The sequence below is a fragment of the Callorhinus ursinus genome, unplaced genomic scaffold, assembly GCF_003265705.2.
Source record: "Callorhinus ursinus isolate GAN/ISIS: 27379988/994484 unplaced genomic scaffold, GSC_fseal_2.0 scaffold67, whole genome shotgun sequence".
NCBI lineage: Eukaryota > Metazoa > Chordata > Mammalia > Carnivora > Otariidae > Callorhinus > Callorhinus ursinus.
In genome coordinates, this window is record NW_027397129.1 from 239,453 (window position 1) to 259,767 (window position 20,315).

The 20,315-nt window shown below is 36.0% G+C and overlaps 1 pseudogene; it reads left to right on the top strand.

The window, feature by feature from the left end:
* The first annotated feature begins 1,018 nt into the window (after window positions 1–1,018).
* LOC112821756 (acyl-CoA-binding domain-containing protein 7 pseudogene) lies at window positions 1,019–1,475 on the top strand (annotated as a pseudogene).
* Window positions 1,476–20,315: the final 18,840 nt, after the last annotated feature.

Genomic DNA, 20,315 nt, shown 5'->3' on the forward strand with positions numbered 1-20,315 from the left:
CATGTGGGGAATGGAAGAAAGATCTTCCCAGGGACACTTGAATAAATTAACCTGCTTTGCTGAGAGCTCATCTGTGATTGGAATCCATAAATTTATAGTTGTACCAATATTAATATTTATGGTGAGATAGCCAATCTCAGTGACTTACGGTAGGATTGAGGGAGTTATTAGGTTGGATTGTTTCTTAAATTCCACATATGAGTGAAATTCTATGGTATTTGTCTTTCTCTGACTGACATAGAGTATCATGTCATCTGCAAAGAGTGAAAGTTTAACCTCTTCTTTGCCTATTTGGATGCCTTTTATTTCTTTTTGTTGTGTGATTGCTGAGGATGGGACTTCAGTGCTATGTTAAACAAATCATAAGAGTGTACATCCCTGTCTTTTTTCTGACTTTAGAGGAAAAGCTCTTAGTTTTTCCCCATTGAGGATGATATCAGCTGTGGGTTTTTCATATATGGTCTTTCATATGTTGAGGTATGTTCCATCTATCCCTACTTCGTTGAGGGTTTTTATAATGAATGGATGTTTTACTTTGTCAAACCCTTTCCCTGCATCTACTGAAAGGATCATATGATTTTTATCCTTTCTTTTATTAATGTATGTGATATATTCTGGAGAATGTCCCATACACACTTGAAAAGAATGTGCATTCTTCTGCTTTAGGATGAAATGTTCTGAATATATTGGTTAAGTCCATCTGATCCAGTGTGTCATTCAAAGCCATTGTTTCCTTGTTGATTTTCTGCTTAGATAATCTGTCCATTGATGTAAGTAGGGTGTTAAAGTCTCCTACTATTACTGTATTATTATCAATGAGTTTATGTTTGTTATGAGTTGTTTATGTATTTGGGTGCTCCCAAATTGGGGGCATAAATATTTATAATTGTTAGATCTTCTTGTTGGATAGTCCCCTTTATTATGATATTGTACACTTTTTCATCTCTTGTTACAGTCCTTTGTTTAAAATCTACTTTGTCAGGGACCAGCGCCTCAGGAGTGTGGCAGTAGTTGAGTGCTGTCACCATGTCTTCTTTGCAGGCTGATTTTGATAGGATTGCAGAAGATGTGAGGAAGCTGAAAACAAGACCAGATGATGAAGAATTGAACGAACTCTATGGGCTCTACAAACAATCTGTAGTTGGAGACATTAATATTGAGTGTCCAGGAATGTTAGATTTAAAAGGCAAGGTTAAATGGGAAGCATGGAACCTCCAAAAAGGGCTGTTGAAGGAAGATGCCATGAGTGCCTATATTTCTAAAGCAAAAGAGCTGGTAGAAAAATATGGAATTTAAAGTTCATCTATGAGAAAGTTTTTCTTTTGAAGCCTTCATAATGGTATCATTTCTTAACATCTAAGGAAGAAATTCACTGTTAACTCTTTTCATGTCACAAGTATGTTTGCTGTTAACATGAATTGTAATCCTTAATCAGAGGTATGCTGAAACTATTTAATGAAATTTTACTTGCTAAAACCAGGGGATTTTTTAAAAAGTATTGCTCTGGTAGTATGTCACAAAACATTAACAATTTATTTTGGCTTATCTGTTTTTCTACAGTGAGTTAGTATTATTGGTATATGATCAAAACAGTTTATTAAGAACCAATAACAAGGTTCTTCCTTTGTTGCACTATGTAACTTTGGGATTCTCACTGGCTTGGGGCCTTGGAAATCATAAGCATACCTGGTTCCAGTCCATATTCTGTAATTTTTTACTAGGTGACCTGAGACAAATTACTTAACCTTGTTAAGCCTCAACTATAGAGTAGAGGGGGAAAATCAATCTCACAGAATTGTAAGAATTAAATGATTCTTCAGATAATTGAGAATTGATAATTGAGGTAACTCTAATTATCCTACCTTCAATTTAAAGCACACATTATATAAAATCTAACAAATAAATTAAAATTTAAAAAAATCTACTTTGTCTAGGGTGCCTGGGTGGCTCAGTTGGTAAGTGACTGCCTTTGGCTCAGGTCATGATCCTGGAGTCCCAGGATCGAGTCCCGCATCGGGCTCCCTGCTGAGCAGGGAGTTTGCTTTTCCCTCTGACCCTCCCCCCTCCATGCTCTCTCTATCTCATTCTCTCTCTCAAATAAATAAATAAATAAAATATTTAAAAAAAATAAAATCTACTTTGTCTAATATAAGTATTGCTACTCTGGCTTTCTTTTGATGTCCATTTGCATGACATATGTTTCTCCATCCCCTCACTTTGAATCTTCAGGTGTCTCTAGGTCTAAAATAAGTCTCTTCTAGGCAGCATATAGATGGGTCTTGCTTTTTCTTTTTATCCATTCTGACACCTGTGTCTTTTGTTTGGAGCATTTAGTCCATTTACATTCAGAGTAGTTATTGATAGATATGTATTTAGTGCTATTTTATTTCTTGATTTGTCATGGTTTCTGGAAATTTTCTGTTCCTTTCTAGCCTTTGTTGCTTTTGGTCCTTTTTAGCACTCAAAGAGTCCCCTTTACTATTTCTTGCAGGGCTGGTTTAGTGGTCACAAACTCCTTCAGTTTTTATTTTCTGGGAAACTCTATCTCTCCTCTATTCTAAATGAGAGCATAGTTGGATAGAGTATTCTTGGCTGAAGATTTTTCCCATCCAGCACTTCGTACGTATCATGCCACTCCATTCTGGGTAGTCAAGTCTCTATAGAGAGATCTGCTGCTACCTTTATTAGTTTTCCTTTGTAAGTTAGGGACTTCTTTTGTCTTGCTGGTTTTAGGAACTTGTTTTACTTTATCACTATATTTTGAAGTTTTAACTACAATACGTCTTTTGTTGGCCTGCTTTTATTGATTTTGTTGGGAGTTCTATGTGCCTCCTGGATTTGGATGTCTGTTTCCTTCCCCAGATTACACAAATTTTAATCTATAATTTCCTTAAATAAACCTTCTACTCCCTTTTCTCTCTCTTGTTCTTCTGGGACTTCTATGATATGAATGTTATTACATTTGATGGAATCACTGAGTTCCCTAAGTCTACTCTCATGATCCCCAATTTTTCTTTCTCTCTTTTGTTCAGCTTCAGTATTTTCCACAATTATATCTTCTATATCACTTATTTGTTCCTCTGCTTCTTTCATCCTTGTGGTCATTATATCCACTTGGTTTTGAATCTTAGTTTTTGCATTTTTTTCATTTTGGCCAGATTGTTTAGCTCTTTTTTCTCTGCTGTAAGGGTCTCCCTGGTGTCTTCCATGCTTTTCTCAGGTCCAGCTATTGATCCTTATGATTGTTGCTTTAATTTTGTCAGTCATATTACTTATATCTGTTTTGATTAGATCCCTGGCCATGACCTTTTCTCATTCTTTCTTTTGGGATGAATTCCTCTATTTTGGCACTTTGTCTAGGTCTCTATCTTCTGTGTATTAGAAAAACCTGTCATGTTTCTTGCTTCTGAGAGTAATGGCTTTATGAAGAAGAGGTCATATAATATCCTAGGCCTGGCCCTCAGGAAGTGTCTCTCGTGTGTGCTGAGTGTACTCTGCTGCTGTATTTTGGCTGCTCTGTCCCTCAGGTCACTAGTCTGCAGGGGTTCTCCTTGCCTGCAGTGGGCAGTATTTGGACCTTGGCCAGAGTGTGGTGGTTTTAAACTATGTGTGGCCTGGTTGGCTTGTTAAAAGAGACCTGGTGCTATTTCCACTAGAACTGAAGCTTTGCAGAACTCTATGTTCAGTGGACATGATGCATGTAGAGGTTTGTGCTGGTCTTCTGGTGAAGGGGCCTATTTTGTTGGTCCTTAGGCATGGTTTCCCAAGAATAGCAGAACCAGCAGAGCACAGTGGCATGGGACTTGGTATAAGCAGGTTAGTCTGCTAGTGTTGGCACTGTGCTGTTTACTGAATTTGGTTTATGCTGAGGAATGGGGGAGGGAAATGGTGCCAGTGAGCTCTTTTTACCTGAGAAGGGAGTCCGTGCTTGGTGCTCTCAGGGAAGCACATTCAGAGGACGGAATAACTTTTCCTCATGAGTTCTAGGTGTTTTTCAGATTGCTGATTTCACACTGTCTGTCTCTGTGTCACTTGCCTGCCTAGAGCAGTGCTGTACACCTTGAAGTCTATCCCATCCATACCTGCTGAATTTTACAATTCCAAACACCAGGGACCTTGTGTGGTGGGGACCTACACTGGTTCTCTGGGAAAGGGTCTTGCTGCACTAGGACTGATGCATGTTTGACCTAGAAAAACAAGTGTGCCAGAAAGCAGAGATGTGGGATTTGGGGCAAAGCAGGCTAAACAGCCAGTGTCTGGGTTAGCCGCCCTCAGCAGGTGCCTCTGCACCTATGCTGAGGGGCGGGGGAGAGAAATGATTCTTTTGTCCCTACAGAGGCAATGCCATCTCTTATTGATGGGCTTCAAAAAGTATGAAAAATCTTTCCCTGTGCACCTTTGGTGATCCAAAGATTGTGCAGTCTGCCCCAGAGTTTCATGCCTGCCTCTTCTCCAGGAATAAGACAGCAACCCTAGGTCTCCATCCCAGCCAAACCAAGAGACCTCTAAAACTCCAGTATTTGAGCCCTGCTGGTTGCAAAAACTCACAAAAATTATCCCCTGTCATTTTCCCAGCCAATGCCTTTAAGGATGTATTTTCCTTGTGTGTTTACCTGTGTGTTCCCCTGTCTCTTGCCTTTCTCCATGACCAGGGCTCCTTCCTTTCAGTTGCCCCCACAATCCATTTCTCCCCCAAACCATGTGTCCCCACTTCCTACCTTCCTCTATGTGGCCTCTTCTCTCCCTCTAGTTGTGCAGTTTGTTCTATCAATCCTCAGGTCAATTTATTGGGTAATCCGAATGATTTGTTAGTTATCTAGCTATGCTTGAGGAACCAGGCAAGCCTGGGGTCCTCCTACTATGCTTCTTAGCTTCTAAAGGAGATATTTTGATGTCCATCTACTGCACCTGACTGCCTCTATTTCTTAATTAGCTTTGATGCTGACAGTAGCCCTGCAATGGCAACATGGCATAGTGGTTAAGAGTGGGATGTGGAGTTAAACTGCTAGACTTTGAATGCCACTTATACTATATACTAGCATTGTGATTTTGAGCATTTTACTTCACTTCTCTGTCTTTAATTTCCTACTCTATGAAATGAAGCTTATAATAGTACCTATCTCATACAGTTATAAAGATGAAATGGGATAATACACTTAAAATACTTAGATCTGTGTCTGGAAACTTAAAGTACTCAACTGCTATTATTATCTCTTCTTTAGAGATAAAAATCAACCATTCAGAAAACATATATGGCTTGCCCAAGGCCACTGGGTAGTAACTAGAACCAGAATTCTAACCCAGATCCTTTGAGTTCCAAAGCTCCCACAGTTTTCTATACCTGCATCTCCTCTTGGGAAGGCTTGGTTCATCCATTTTGGTTTTGAGATTGCATTTCATTATTTTCCTAGAGGAAAGGCATGAAACCAAAACATCCAATCCACTTGGAAGCAAGCCCACCTATGTGTAATGTATGATGAGAAAACCAGGGAGTATATAGATGATTGTCTCACTTTTTGTCCAGATGCTTGTATGACGGCCTACATTTGTCTTCACAACACTTAATATTACTTTCTAGTCCATTGTCAAAGTTGTCAAGATCAGTAGCATACTTGAGAATTTGTTAGGAATACAGAATCCCAGTCCCCACCCCAGACTGAAACAGAATCTGCAATTTAATAAGATCCAGTTGATTCATATGTACATTGCTGCATAAGAAGTACTGCTATGGTCATTCAGTAAAAATTAATTAAATGGTGTTTTGACATGTTACATTTTCTGCATATTTACAGTCAAATTTTAATAAGTCTGTCTATCCTATTTATTTAGTTAGGATTTAGGCAAAATTTAGTGTTGCCTAAGCATTTGGACATCTAAATACTAAACAGATTTATTTTTAAGAGAAATGTAAAGAGTCAAAGGGATTAGAATTTCTGCATGGCAACTCAACCCCAAATCACTACAGTTCTTAATTTTTCCTGAACATCTGTGAAGCATAATTATAATTCACCATGCTTTGAATAATAATTGTGTATGTGCTATCAAAGTGTTAAGACAAAGCAAATCAATAATATGCAAACTCACTGAAGAACTTTGTCAAATGGGACACCTGGGTGGCTCAGTTGTTAAGCATCTGCCTTCAGCTCAGGTCATGATCTGGGATCTAGTGCGCATCTGGCTCCTTGCTTGGCAGGAAGCCTGCTTCTCCCTCTCCCACTCCCCCTGCTTGTGTTCCCTCGCTCGCTGTCTCTCTCTCTGTAGAATAAATAAAATATTTAAAAGATAAAAAGAACTTTGCCAGATGTTTCAATAATTTATTTTAGATTATTCAACTAAGGAAATCATTGCTAATAATTGACTGTCTCTTACTTTCTCCAGCAAACAAGAAAACTCCATGATAGATGCTGAAATAGAAAAGCAGAAGTTTTGAATTAGGGTTGGTGCTATGTACCAGGTGTTTTCTACAGTAAAATTATTCCATAGTTCTTCTGTATATTTCCAAAAATCTCTCTGAAATCCAAATGATGTTAATAAATCTTTGTGGAGTTACTTATCATGAAATTTTTATTTACTATATTAGAAAGATGTGGTAATATTATTTCACTAAACATGAAAGACTGCTAATCGATATTTCAGATTCCAATTTTTTTTAATTCAAAAATATCTTGACAGTAATGCTCATTGATTTACAAATAAAGCTTAACAATTTATAAGGTGACATTAAAAGTGACTGAGAAATACCACAATTTAAATGAAAGGAATTTCCATAATAGATAAATATAGACTCATTAAACTAAACAAAGTGAAGTTGACTTTTGAGATGAACCTCTTGGAATTTTGCTTTTATCTCTTCTATGACCTTTCTTATTTTTAAGTATTGGACAGATTTTGACCACATTGCATGTAATATGGCCATGAGGAAACACTATCAGTTTTAATTTATACTTTTTGTCCAAAACAAAATTGCAATAAATATATTTTCAAATGGATTGTATTTTCAAATGGATATATCTTATATAGATTTTGATAATATTTGCTTCTTGAAATATATTTTCTGATTAACAAGTGTCTTTCTATCATATCTTGAAATGCAGTATCTATAGTTTATGACAGAGAAAATTCCCTGAAACTTACTTTAATTCAGCCTATAAATATGTTAATAAATATATCAATATTTGAATATATTATAAGAAATCTATGGATACATATATTAGTTGCAATGTTTTATTTTATTTTATTATGTTATGTTAATCATGAGAGACTATGGTCTCTGAGAAACAAACTGAGGGTTCTAGAGGGGAGGGGGCTGGGGGATGGGTTAGCCTGGTGGTGGGTATTAAAGAGGGCACGTATTGAATGGAGCACTGGGTGTTATACACAAACAATGAATCATGGAACACTACATCAAAAACTAATGATGTAATGTGTGTTTTAAAAACTTTTTATATTAACAAGTAAATGCTACATGATATAGAACAATTAACTGACTATTTGTGGTATTTCCAGAGAGCCAAACTAGGATATATAATGAGTTTATGTAATTGAAATTAAAATCCCTTTCATCAAGTAGTATAGTCTGTAATTCAGGTGAAGGGTAGATGTGACAAGAGCCAAAGAAACATTAAATGCAAAGAAACGTTAGTGAAGTATAGCATAAATTAACTGCTGAACAGAGATATATTCAGGCTGTTAATGTCTTCCATCTATGTGTCATGAAAATAATTTCACATACATTATCTCCTTATCTCTCTTGTAGAGATGCTAACTAGACACATGATATAATCTCCATTTTGCTGAGGAGGAAGGTGAGGCTTAGAGAGGTTAACAGATTTGTCTAGTCATATAACCAGTAAATGGCAGACTAAAGTCAAGTTAGGATTACTTAAATCCCAATATAGTACACATTTCTTTTTTGTGTGTGTGAAAAAATTTATATTTAGATTTAGCCAGCTGGACTCAGTTTAGATGATTCCAATTTTGTTGGCAACATCCAAAACATCATAGTCAGGAGCCAGTCGAACATATGCCTTCTTCTCTCCATCAGGCCTGATCAAGTTGTTGACCTTAGCCATGTCAATGTCCTAGAGCTTTTTCACAGCCTGTTTGATCTGGTGCTTATTGGCCTTGACATCCACAACGAACACAAGTGTGTTGTTGTCTTCTATTTTCTTCATGGCTGACTCAGTAGTCAGGGGGAACTTGATGATGGCATAGTGATCAAGTTTGTTTCTCCTGGGGGCGCTCTTTCAAGGAAATTTGGATTGCCTCCACAGATGCAATGTCTTGGGTCGTTGGAATGTAGGTGACGTGCGGATCTTTTTTTTTTTTTGTGACTGTGGATGCCTTTCATCACCACTTTCTTGGCCTTCAAAGCCTTTGCTTTGGCTTCAGCTTTGGGAGGGCAGGGGCTTCCTTCTTAGCCTTTGGTTCCATCTTCGTAAAAGGGATCTATAGTATACATTTCTATTATATTGTACTGCGTTTCTGGAGACGGATTGTGAAGATGAGAAGAATACCATCAACAACGCTTTATTTTGTTTGCTTAGGACCTGAAACCAGTATTTTTATGGCTCCAAAAAAGAGAATAGGTATGTGTTTACCTTCCTCCTCCAAATTTGCGTAAGAATGTAAGAGGATATTTCTGTGGGTAATAACAGCTTGATTGGTTAAAAATAGGTCACAAATCTTGCAGGGTTTTTGCAAATGTCAATTAAAGAGCAACATATTTACAATGTGGCTCTAAGAACAAATATTATACTCCATAGGAAGGAAAAGAGGAAGAAGGTTGAGAGGAAAATAATTTTTTTCTTTTTTTTATTATGTTATATTAATCACCATGCATTACATCATTAGTTTTTGGAAAATAATTTTAAGTGCCTATTGTGTGTTGGACACAATACTAGCCACCTATGGATACTATCTCATATTTTCATTGTTCTCCATGGGCATCAGAAGAAGTTGTTAGAAAAGCTTTTGTTCTACTGATTTCACCGATGAGCAAACTAAGGTACAGAGGCAAATTGACTTGCCTAAGGTCTTGCAGTGAATGGAACCAGAACTGAAATCATGATCTATGAACTCCTAGTCCTGTATTCTTTTCAGTATCTTCAAGATGAGTCTCCAGACCTTCCCATAAATAAAGGAGAATGGTAAATCACAAAGGAAAATCCAAGGTGCCCAATCATTTTGAAACACTGTGATATGCAGGCTGATAATAGAATAATTGAATATTGGCATTTAGTACAAGTATTGGTGAAGTAATACATTTTAGAAAGTGAAACATCTAATATGTTGGCATAGGATTAATTCCTTCAACAAATAATTATCGAGCTTCTACTATTGCTAAGGTACTATTCTAGGCTCAAAGGATACATTAGTGAACACAACAAAGACATTACTCTCATAGAGGTTAGTCTGGGACATGGAGGGTGTTTGCAAACAGATAGTAATCACACAAAAATATACACTAAATAATTAGGTTTTCTCTCAGAGAGGATGATGAAACTATTTACAACTAGATAACTAAGAGATTTCTGAACAGTCAAATCAATTTCATGTAGGGCAGTTTTCAGATGAGATTCTTTATTTTAATTCCAATTAGTTAACATATAGTGTTATATTAGGTTCAGGTGTACAATATAGTAATTCAGATGATTTTTGTAGGTGGCGGGAAGGACAGTGGGAGAGGGAGAGAGAGAATCTTAAGCAGGCTCCACACCCAGTGCAGAACCTGATGAAAGGCTCAATATCACCACCCTGAGATCATGACCTGAGCCAAAATCAAGATTCAGACACTTAACTGAGCCACCCAGGCACCCCAAGATGATTTTTAAAAGCAGCACCTTTATGGAATTTTAAAAGAAACAATTGTACCATAAAGTATATATTTTGATGCTTTTCTAACATGTTTATTAAAATGGATCAAAAGGGAGCACTGAAATCAGATTTGGGGACAGTGGATATTCAAGACTTGCCTAGGTACCACTTTCATTACTCATAGGGTGTGTGGATTTCTTATTCTGTATGTTAAACTCACTCTATTTTCAACTTATTATAGATTTATTTGTTGATTATGAACTGTCGGCACCAAATAATTTATGTTACTTCTTCCCTTACAACCTTATTATTAAATTTTTTAATTTAATTTAATTTTATTGTGTTATGTTAGTCACCATATACATCATTAGTTTTGATGTAGTGATCCATGATTCATTGTTTTCGTATAACCCCCAGTGCTCCATGCAGTACATGCCTCCTTAATATCCATCACCAGGCTAACCCATCCCCCCACCCCCCTTCCCTCTAAAACCCTCAGTTTGTTTCTTGGAGTCCATAGTCTCTCATGGTTCGTCTCCCCCTCTGATCTCTCCCACTTCATTTTTCTCTTCCTTCTCCTAATGTCCTCCATGCTATTCCTTATGTTCCACAAATAAGTGAAACCATAGGATGATTGACTTTCTCTGCTTGGCTTATCATAATCTCCTCCAGTCCCATCCATGTTGATGTAAAAGTTGGGTATTCATCCTTTCTGATGGCTGAGTAATATTCCATTGTATATATGGACCACATCTTCTTTATCCATTCATCTGTTGAAGGGCATCTTGGCTCCTTCTGCAGTTTGGCTATTGTGAACATTGCTGCTATGAACATTGGGGTGCATGTGCCCCTTCTTTTCACTACATTTGTATCTTTGGGGTAAATACCCAGTAGTGCAAATGCTGGGTCATAGGGTAGCTCAATTTTTATTTTTTTGAGGAACCTCCACACTGTTTTCCAAAGTGGCTGTGTCAACTTGCATTCCCACCAGCAGTGTAAGAGGGTTCCCCTTTCTCCCGAACCTCTCCAACATTTGTTGTTCCTTGCCTTGTCAAATTTTGCCATTCTAACTGGTGTAAGGTGGTATCTCAGTGTGGTTTTGATTTGAATTTCCCTGATGGCTAATGATGTTGAGCATTTTTTCATGTGCCTGTTAGCTATTTGTATGTCTTCTTTAGAGAAGTGTCTGACCAATATCCCTGATAAATATGGATGCCAAAATACTCAACAAGATCCTAGCCAAAAGGATCCAACAGTACATTAAAAGGATTATCCATCATGACCAGGTGGGATTTATTCCTGGGATGCAAGGATGGTCCAACATTTGCAAATAATCATCGTGATAAAGCACATTAATAAAATAAAGGACAAGAACCTTATGATCCTCTCAAATGATGCAGAAAAAGCATTTGACAAAATATAGCATCCTTTCCTGTTTAAAACTCTTCAAAGTATAGGGATAGAGGGAACATTCTCCAAAGTTTTTACTATCCTTCCCACTATCTACTAGGGGTAAATGTATGACCAATAAGGGATAATCTATCCTTCTTTAAACAGCTTTGTATTAACCAGATCATTGTTTATGTTCACCCATATTCAAATAATTCTGATACAAGAAATATTAATTACAATTAGGATTTTAAATAAAAATGATAGTTCTTTGAGCATAATCCAGTAGTCATAGTTTAGATAATAATTAAAATTATTGTATACATGTAATATATATTCAATATAAAATATAGGAAATAGAAATACATAATAAGAAAATAGTAAATAAAAGTCACACAGAAGCCTCTACCACAAGATGACTACTAGTTGTACATTTGAGAATATCTTTCCAGACCTTTCCTTATGGAAATATAACCAGTTTTTTTTTTCCAAAAATGGCATCCTCCTATTCATACTGTTCTGAAACAGTTTTTATTCTTTTATTTAAAATAATAGAAGTCTTATATACACATAATTAAAATTCAAATAGTATAGTAAGACATAAAAATTAAAAGTCTACTTAGGCTTACTCTACAGATATAGGCATTAATATTTTTAAACATATTTTTAGTAAAATATTTTATACATACACCAGCATATACACCCACATACATACATACATTATTCAAAAGAATGGGATAATGGAAAACCTACTATCCTGTACCTTACTTTTAAAAATTAGTAATAATATTAATCATCATCATTTTGGATATACATTCCCATCAGCACATATATATTTTCATTATTCTCTCTTCACCCTCAAAAAATATCGATATTCATTCTCTTTGATTATACATAAGCAAAAAAGACTTAGAAACTCCTGGAAAAGTAATTTAAACTCCTTAAGTGACAAGAATTCTGTGATGTAGTATAAACTGCCATGTAACATGGAGAGTGGTGTTTCAAATAAATTCTATTAATGAGAAACACATAGGCAACACTATAAAAATAATTTTAAAGTATTGCTTAAATGGAAACATAAGGGCAGAAAGCCAAATGATTGTGAACTTTCACCCACTTCCCTAATAAGTGGGTTTTATTTTACTTTCACTTATTTCATTTATTCTCCATACTGCCGTACTAGTAGTCTTTGAGCTTGCATATTCCTCATTCACTAAGTTTCTGTTTTCCCCTTTTCTATCTATCTATCTATCTATCTAACTATCTATCTATCTATCTATCTATCATCTATCTATCCATCCCTACATCTACACCTACATACACTCACACAGTCCCAGAACAATAGATAGTGCCACTCTGGTCAAGTAGAAAGAAAGGAGATAGATCAATGAGCTATATGTGTGAGCCCAAAATAAAGGTTGCCCACAATTGTGCTTTTATTCTTTTATCTGGACCTGATCTGGTGATTATTGCTATTATCAGGTAGAATTCAGAGTTCTCCTTGGGTGGAGGAAGTGTGTGTTTTGGGGCAGCGGGGATAATAGAGAAATTTCAGTGCACACAAAATGTCAGGATTTTGTTTGTCACAAGACCTAATGATTACATCTATCCACTTACTGTATAAGTGATGAATAATTTTATTTCAGGCAGTTCATCAAATATCTCCTTGTGCATGTAAAAGAAGTTATAACCACTCCAATCTCAATTACTCTGCACTGAGCCCTCTTGAATGTTAGATACTTCAAGATCATTATAATTGAACCATGTCTGCTTCTAAATGTTATATGCATTGCTGATGTAATCACCTCAAGGGGAAAAATTGATGGTTGACAACACTGAAAAGCCTAAAGGAATAAATAATCTAATTTTAGACTTTTATTTCTGTTCCTCAGTTTCAGTCTTTGTGTATTATATCTAAAGATACATATTTAGAGCTCTCCTCAGAACACAAAGCACTCAAAAAAGAGTTGTTAAACATATTTGAAGGCATATTTTTCTGTAGCAATTTTGATATCATCATCTTCTTTCTTACTCCTAAGAGCTTTGAGCCAAGTGAATTTGTCAGACTCATTTCATCATATTAAAATCTTTTCCCCAGGTTTTTCTGATGCTGTTCTGTTTGACATTTCACATAAGGGTCACATGGGTTTTTAGTAAATTCATTATTATATTTTGGACCAATCCACAAAGCCATGCAACTCTAGGATTTGAAGTTTAACTTCCTTGACCACAAAGAAGGGTAGTAAGGTATTCATCATGTGAGAGTCTTTCAGGGACCAAGCACCTGAAATATATGCACCCTTGATTGTAAAGGCAGCTTTATATTTTCAATGCAATGAAAGTTAGAATCAGATATCTTGGAGTGATGACTTTCTGGCCAGACTTTCTAAAGTGAGAGAGCCACATTTAAGCTATAACATTGTAGATGACGATAAGAAATCTCCATAGTCAGTTAAATTTATACATGGGAAAACCACTTCACAATCCCCTTCTATTAGGAATATTCTAGTTCTTTAGCCCCAAAGAAAAGATTCAGAGGACCTTAAATTCACCCAGTTGGCAGTGTTTTGTTTTCCCATTGGGGAATGTCAGAGGAGAGCTCATTAAATTGTTCTATTTGAGGAATGATTGCTCCACTTGTTTTACATATGATATAGTACTAAAATGTAAATTTCCAATTAGCAATATCAGTAATCTCTAGTAATGGAAATATCTGTTGAATTTTCCACTAGTTATGGGTTTAATCTTTCAAATTTTATTTTTGTTATGTCCTCTTTATATTTTTTTAAAGATTCTATTTATTTATTTGACAGAGAGAGACACAGCAAGAGAGGGAACACAAGCAGGGAGAGTGGGGGAGGGAGAAGCAGGCTTCTGCTGAGCAGGGAGCCCGATGTGGGACTCAACCCCAGGACCCTGGCATCATGACCTGAGCTGAAAGCAGACGCTTAAAGACTGAGCCACCCAGGCACCCCTGTGATGTCCTCTTTAAACTGTCTTATGGATGGAACAAAAAACTCATGAGTATGAAGCATTTATAGATAAATGATTCAATATCTAGGATGTGCTTTGAATAATTCAGCAAAAGAAAAGGGAACATAGATGCAAGATTTTTTTAATTTTTTTATTGTTATGTTAATCACCATATATTACATCATTGGTTTTTGATGTAGTGTTCCATGATTCATTGTTTGTTCATAACACCCAGTGCTCCATGCAGAATGTGCCCTCTTTAATACCCATCACCAGGCTAACCCATCCCCCTACCCTCCTCCCCTCTAGAACCCTCAGTTTGTTTTTCAGAGTCCATCATCTCTCATGGTTCGTCTCCCCCTCTGACTTACTCCCCTTCATTCTTCCTCTCCTGCTATCTTCTTCTTTTACTTTTTTCTTAAAATATGTTGCGTTATTTGTTTCAGAAGTACAGATCTGTGATTCAACAGTCTTGCACAATTCACAGCGCTCACCGTAGCACATACCCTCCCCAATGTCTATCACCCAGCCACCCCATCCCTCCCACCCCCAACCACTCCAGTAACACTCAGTTTGTTTGCTGAGATTAAGAATTCCTCATATCAGTGAGGTCATATGATACATGTCTTTCTCTGATTGACTTGTTTCACTAAGCATAACACCCTCCAGTTCCATCCACGTCGTTGCAAATGGCAAGATCTCATTCCTTTTGATGGCTGCATAATATTCCATTGTGTATATATACCACACATAGATGCAAGATTTAATGGGAGTTGATAAGTATTGAAGTTGGATATTGGATGTGTGGTGGTTCATTGTATAGTGGTTCTACTTTTATGTATGTTTGAAATTTTCCATAGTGAAAGTTTTAAAAATCTTAAGTTATTCTGCATATAACCAGAGTGTCTCTGGCAGTAACTGAAATAGTATGTTTAACCTTCTGGAGTAAACCTTTCTAAGTCTCAGGGCTATAGACATCCTTCTATTTTTTTAAGATTTTATTTATTTATTTGACACAGAAAGAGAGAGAGAGAGAGCCAAAGAGACAAGTGGGGGAAATAGCAGAGGGAGAGGGAGAAGCAGACTCCCCGCTGAACAAGGAGCCCGATGCAGGGCTCGATCCCAGGACCCTGAGGTCATGACCTGAGCTGAAGGCAGCCACTTAACCGACTGAGCCACCCAGGTGGACCTAGACATCCTTCTTAATAAGCAAGAGTGCAAAAGCCTGATAAGAGAGTGGGATTTTCCTCCATGAACTATCTGGCTTAGGCAAATCATTATAACACGACTAAAATGAAAACAGAGACTGTCAAATAGCACTCATATAGGTGATATATCCAAAATTGACCTTGAAATTGTTGCTGTAAGTGAGTAGTGAGGGACACCCTGCTACATTCCATTCAATATGATCCCAATTATGCTTTTGTTTTGCTTTTAAACATGTGAAAGAGCTGACTGAGAATGAAACCTTAACCACTTTTTGAGGAAGAATGAACAGATGGCATGTGGCTTGAAATACTAGTTATAGTCTATGTTAGAGTTTTCAGAAAAGTCCCCGATTGTAGTCCCACTATCATAAAAGAATGGGGACTACTGAGGCCTGAAGTCTTCTCTTCAGTATGTTTCAGACTTCGCTATTTCTCTCTGTTGCTAGTTAAATACAGTACTTTCCAGGACAAAGGGGTTCTGTATTACTACTAAGATATGATGATATATCATTCTTTTTTGGATAATCTTTATTCATAATCTGAAGCAGTTTTAATTTCTAATAATCCTAAGTGGTGTTAAAGTTGTGACTGTCAAATAATAGATTGTCCCAGGCATTTCTTTTGCAGGCTTTGGGGATACTGTAATTATAATACCAAGAATATTTCAAAATAGAAGCTCATCTTTAGTTTCAAAACTTGCTGCTTTTGAAAGAACTTGTTTTTCCACTTCTTGGTTTCTTTCTATGATGTATTATTACCTAGAAGAAGTCCAACACTAAAACATACCATTGATAAGATTTCACAGATGTATGAAGACTATTTTGATGAACTGCATCTAGAAATAACCCCTTTTGATCTGCATCCTTACAAAATATTTTCTCAATAGTCAGGAGGCTATTATAGAGTTAATATCAAGTGACTTTGATTTGCTCTATTGGGTCAAATAATGAAAATTTTGTTCTTATGACTTAGAGGAAATAACCTTGGAGTTTCTCCAGTTTTGTAGTGAACCACCAGACTAACTTTTTCTATTTTCCACAAATTCAAAGGTTCTTCCCTCCTCACACCCCATTTTGTAAAACAAGCCTGCATGCTACAAACCCAGAGAAGACTGTATATTTAAAAGAATCATCCTTTTTAAAATTGCTTTTAACCAAGTAAATAATATACAGTGCCACTGAAATGTTTTGGTGTTAGGGGGAAAGAAGGACTAGAGGATTGATTATCCTTTACATCCTGAATCAGAAAGGGACACAGAATTTATCTTGGGATTTTTTACATTTGCTTCCTTCACCCCCACTAGGGGAAAGAGGTTGGAAAACTACCTGTAACTTTTGTTTTTCACTCTTTAATAGTTTTTTTTTAATATTACATTCTTATGGTGGAATTCACCAAATTTGATTGCATAATTTGAAGAATTTTGGTCATTGTATGCAAATGAGTAACTACCATGATGATTAGATTGTAGAACTTTTCCTTCACCCTAGGAAGTTTCCAGGTTCCTCTTTTTACTTCTGCATTCAATTGTGCTACATTCCCTCACTCCCCACCCCAGGTCACCACTGACTTGTTTTCTGCCACTAAATTTTTGTTTTGTATTCGATTTCATATAAATGAAATCAAAGTCTTTTGTGTTTGACTTCTTTCACTATGGTAATGATCTTGACATTCATGTATGTTGTTTAGACTACTGACATTTTATTTTTGGGGGGTTACTGAATAGTATTTCATGGTATGAATATACCACAATTTTTTAAATCTATTCACCAGTTGAGGTTCATTTGGGTAGCTTCCACTTTTTGGCTATAATGAATAATGCTACTATGAACATTCATATACATATAATGGTGTAGACATAGGTTTTCATTTCCCTTGGTAAATACCAAAGAATAGAATTGGTGGGTAGTATGCTTAACTTTATAAGATGTTGCCATCCTATTTTCCATAGTGTTTGTAGCATTTTCCATTTTCCAAAGTAATGCATGAAAGTTCTGGTTTCTCCACATCTTTGCAAAAATTTGGTATTTTCAGATTTTTAAATTTTAGGTATCCTAGTAAGTGGGTAAATGTATCTCATTGGGGTATTAATTTGCATTCTTGGATGACTAGTGATGTTTACCTCTTTCCATCTGGTTACTGGAATGCCTGTTTAAACCTTGTGTTTATTTTTATTAGATTGTTTGCTTATCTCTGACTTTTTGATAACTGCATTAGTGTCCCATAGTATAGAATCAATGCCCTTTTGATGGACACTGAAGTTGTTTCTAGTTGTTTTGCTATTATAAGCAGGATTTAAATAATAACTGAATTACCTTTGATTAATCACATTTACATTTTGGTGGACACTGACAATTTGCTCTTAAAAGAACTAAAATATTTTACTAATTTGATTTTTTTCCTTTCATAAGGGTTATATTTATTTTCCAATAATCATGTGCTTTTTTCCTAATAATATATCATAAGCATCTTTTCAGTTTAAAGGTTTTATTTATTTATTTGTTTGTTTATTTTATTCTGTTTTTTATGTTATGTTAATCACCATACATTACATCATTAGTGTTTGATGTAGTGTTCCATGATTCATTGTTTGTATATAACACCTATTCAGTACATGCCCTCTTTAATACCCATCAACAGGCTAACCCATCCCGCCACCCCCTCCCCTCTAGAACCCTTAGTTTGTTTCTCAGAGTCTATAGTCTCTCATGGTTCGTCTCCCCCTCCGATTCCCCCCCTTCATTTTTCCCTTCCTGCTATCTTCTTTTTTGTTTGTTTGTTTATTTATTTATTTGAGAGAGAGAGAGAACAGTGGGAGAAGCAGTAGGGGTAAGCATCTCAAATAGATTCAGTGAGCTGAGCACAGAGCCCAACATGGGGCTTGTCTCATGACCCAGAGATCATGACCTAAGCTAAAACCAAGAGTTGGACACTTAACCGACTGAGCCACCCAGGTGCCCCCATCTTTTCAGTTTAATAAATAAATATCTTGATCATAAATTCTGATGGATGTGTAGTCACACATTGTATGGACATGGTATAATTTATTTAACTGGTTCCATTTTGATAGATATTTAGATTGTTTCTACTTTTCCATTATTGCAAACAGTGGTGGAATGAACATCCTTATAAATAATCTTTTCTTTTTATTTTAATTTAAATTCAAGTTCATTAACATACAGTATTTTCTTCATTTAAGGGGTAAAATTTAGTGATTCATCAGTTGCATATCATACCCAGTGTTCATTGCATCAAGTGCCCTCCTTAATGCCCATCATCCAATTACTCCATGCCCCCATTCCACACCAGCAACCCTGTTTGTTCCCTATAGTTAAGAGTCTCTTATGACTTGTCTCTCTTTTTGTTTTTATCTTTCTTTTTTTTCCCTTACCCTATGTTCATCTGTTTTGTTTCTTAAATTCCACACATGAGTGAAATCATATAGTATTTGTCTTTCTCTAATTGACTTATTTTGCTTAGCATAATACACTATAGCTCTACTAATGTTGTTACAAATGGCAAGATTTCATTCCTTTTGATGGCTAATATTCCATTATATATATAAATATATATCACATTTTCTTTATTCATTCATCTGTCAATGGACATCTGCGCTCTTTCCATATTTTGGCTATTGTGGACATTACTTCTTCTTAATAAATTTTTGGTAATAATTAACTAGTCTTCATTTTAGAACATTTTTCTCCACCCTCTTGGGCTTTTTCTTTTATGTGTCCCACATTATCTTCATTTATTGTTCTGTCTAAACTGTGTGCTCTCTTTTTATATTATCCATCTCCATGTTCACCACAGATTTGCTGTGTTCTATATTTTGTTACTGATTATTCCTCAGGGTTTGTGCTCTTACATTCATTCTTTCTGTTTTCCCCATGCTCAGTGTCCTTGTTTTTGGAATCTGGCTCTACATGGAAGAAATCTCATGATTTGAATGGGAAAGGACTGATTTCTAGGCAGTGTCACCAGGAAAACAGTCTCACTCTTCACCTAGATTTTCTCTATCATGCTTGCATTGTCATTCCTGTAAGACATCCCCTTGCCACTTCAGAAATTGTTACATATCAGTCAGCTACCTGTTGCTGCAGCCCTGGAAATGAGCTTCCAATACAAACCATTTATGACCCTAAAGTGTGTTGCACACAAATGTCTTGCTTTCCTACACTAAACTACTTTCTCTTTCCACTTTGCTCTTCTGGGACTCACTGCTGGTATTAAAGAAAACCCTCAGAGAAATACTCTCTATTTTATATTAATGCTTTTTTATTTGTTTAATGATTTTAATTTTTACCTTGGCTCAGAATTATCCATATGCAATACTCACTACTGAAGCTTCTGATAGGTAGTGATGGTTTATGGCAGAAATATTGATGAATAATAAGCAAAGTATAGTCACCAACAGAAGCTCCATGGTGTTGCACCAGCTTTTTATATCAGGTGCCAAGCAAGACCTTTGTCCTTGGTAATACTGTTGAAAGAAAATCATGAAGTGTGATGGAATTAGACTCTCAAGATTAATTTTTAATAATAATTAGGTCATCTTGAAGTTAGTTTGTATAGAAAAAAAATTTCTCTTAAATGACAGGCAAAAATGATCAATAGGATTGTTTTCAATAAAACAACACTGGGATGAAATTAGAGTCAGATAATAAAGGAAACATGTTTGGCTAATTTCTCTAATGGCTAAAGGGCTTTTGGATCAATTGGATTCATGTAACATTTTTTTTCTTTATTAAATCAGAATTGCACATAATCTGTGAAAGTAAATATTATCAAGACTACTTCAGCAAAAGACAAAGATAAAATTGTAACTATCAAGCACAAGTAAGAGTATTTTTGTTTGTTTGTTTTGGTGAAGACTTAGTTAAGATAATTTAAAAAGAAAAACACTCCATATGCAATAGGATCAAAACTTGA